Below are 2,968 nucleotides of genomic sequence, written 5' to 3' on the forward strand. Positions count from 1 at the left end.
ACCAACAATTGTCACCTATGAGTAACCCCCCAGCTGGCATTACATACTGTAAACACATAGAGATAAGGTGCTTGGCAGTTGTGGTGATCAGATAGCAGCTCAGACGGACCAAGGAGTTTTGTTCAGTCTATAGCTTTCTTTCTAAGTTCATCGTTCATTACTGTGCATTTAAATCTATCTGATACTAACTTGTACAAAGCCAGCCACAGGATTGGGCACTTGTCAAGTCGGTGCTAACGACTGAATGGAAATTGCTTCTGTGGCGGGGATACACATTTCATGACGTGCATTTTTTTTGTTTGTTAACCTTCTCCTGAGAAATCCTCTGCACCCGATACGAATGGAGTTGTGATGTGTTGTCTGTGTGGAGTGAGCAGTTGTAGTATTTGTATGATATTTCAGCATGGCCTACTTTTGTGTGGGTTTTTATTTCTGACCTGAGCCAATCTCTGAATAACCTTTTGTTGGGGGTAGGGAAGAGGGGATATGATATGGGCGGGTGTAACAAGTTGCTTGTTTTAGTATTTAATAAGAATTTAAAAGAAATAGTCACAGAACATCAGCACAAGTCTGGAGTCCAGGGTGTACTCCTATTTATTATTTGGCTTACCAGATCTTTTTAAGTAGCTGGTTTTCACAAGGTAAGAACTACGGGCAGTGAAACAATGTGGTGTATGTAAGGAAGTTAATAAAGATGCTTTTTTATGTCTGTTGTATTTCTTTTCCTTTCATTTAAGCTGAAATCCATAAAGGTCAAACTGCCAAGCTGGTTTGCAATATTGCATCCACAAAAAAAGCTACTGGAAAGTTCCTTTGCCTCTGACATCACTGCACACCTGACAGAACCTCAGAATCGGGGGTGGGTAGTGGCCCCAGTTCCTCCCCTGTGGATTCCGAAGTCCCTCAACTCTGGAATCTCATGGGCAAGAAGGCATGACATCATCACATTTTATCATCCATAGCTTCCTGTATTTTTGTGGTAGAAACACATTTTTTAATGTTTTACTTTCAAATTTGGTCTCATCTGTCGACAGGGGTCTGGACACCCCCAGGGGTATTGTGAGGTGTTCAAGCGTGTTTTGGATCACTTACATTTCTCTCTCAGCAGTGGCTGTCCTACCATACAACCCCCTTACAGTGAGTTGGTGACAAATGGTGCAAGTTAATACTGTTCATTTTGTCATTTTGCCTGACCTCCTGAGACATCTCTCTGGTTTTCTGTATTTTCTCCTTGCTCTTTGCCACACACACAGTGACACAAAACAGAATAATTCTGGATTTTTCTGTTTAAACTGGTTACATTTGTGATTTTCAAATTGGCACCTGCAACTCACAACTGAGTTCCATTCCAAAGTGAAGGAGAATCACCTGCTTGATTTCTAATAATGTCTAACTACTTCTAGAAGGTGTTTAGTATTTCTTTGTGGAATTAATTACAATTGAATACATTTAGATTAAAACAAAGAAATACTCACGTGGACATACATTTTTATTTCAACAGTTTTTTGTAAAACACTGCTCATCTAACCAACCCCAATATTATGGTAAAAGGGCGTATGCTAAATAAAATGTAATGATTCAGCAGTAGTCTTCAGAATGGTTTCCAATGGCAGATGGATGACGGTGAGTCAGCCTCAATAAATCACAGTCAAACCACAAAAGGCAGCTAGCTCAGCTAGGGTGTGGGGAATAAAAAACGACAGGATTAATACTGTAACATAGCAGACCAATATGACCCTAGTCCCACTACTTCGGACAAGAGTCCCTATGCCACCGGGCAGAAACAGTGCACCACGTTGAATATGGGGTGCCATTTGGAATAGATATCGTTAATATGCTGGAGTGAGCAAAGCCAAACATCCACAGCCCGCAGAAAGACAGTAGTCGGTTGGGACTGAGCAACACCAGTCCAAACCAACAACCAAAGAAAATGGTTTCGACAAAAAGTGTCAAATGGGGGGCTTATATATAAAACGGCATACAGCGCAACTTTAAATGGTATGCATTTAGTTGTTTTGTCCAAAGTTGCAAACACTGAAGCTGCTTATTTGGATATTTTTAGTTTTCAATAGAAAAAGTTAATATCGATATAGGTTATGGTTTTTCCGCGTTGTGTAGCAATAGGTGACTTCCTATATATAACAGCATTACGATTCTAATGTGCGCGTCTTGTCTGCAGATGGATGCGCTAGCTGCTATAGGACAAATTAATGGAGCGTCTGTTTGACTTAAATGTACAGCTGTACATCCTAAACAAATATGACATTGTAATGATTGGTGAACATTCTCAACAGCTATCGTTTACATTTTTTAAAAAGTATTTCTCAATTTAGGTTAAACTGCTGGGTGCAGCAACCACATTCGCGAGGATCAAAATGTTTGAAGTCGACTACTTACTGAATGATCTACTATTACCCTCGCATCATAAAACGAATTACCATTGTACAGATCAGTTAGTCTCAATTGACACGATACATTGCGGTTTGGATATTTTGAACACGGTTTCCTGGGACGCCAGTGAACTGGAATAGCTTTTAAACTGATGAATCAAGCGCAACAGCAGGGAGTGTCACGTTCAGCGTAAAATATCCTGGAGTGCAGACAAGTGGTCACTGGTGCTTCTCAATTTTTGTGTCCTGACATCGTCTCTCCTCAGCCGCTTCTCAAAACACAAGAAAAGAAGAGCGCGAGAAATAGGGAGGTGTAAGGAATCACGGAACAACAAAGCCGTAATTTACAAGTTTCACTTGCTGTCTACATGGGAGATTTTAAGACAGGCCGAGGTATTATGGAGCGTTCAGAGAAACGTCATAAACAAACACGCCCCTCTAAAAAAGTATGTAATCATGTTGGCTCCGTAGAAAACATTTCCATCTGTCAACTAGCTCCGCAACAGCGCCTGATCATTAATGTCGTGTGCGCCTCCCAGTGGATTTCTTGTCTAACTACTGTCGATTAAAACACGAAA

This window comes from Esox lucius, chromosome 1, assembly GCF_011004845.1.
Source record: "Esox lucius isolate fEsoLuc1 chromosome 1, fEsoLuc1.pri, whole genome shotgun sequence".
Taxonomy (NCBI): Eukaryota; Metazoa; Chordata; class Actinopteri; order Esociformes; family Esocidae; genus Esox; species Esox lucius.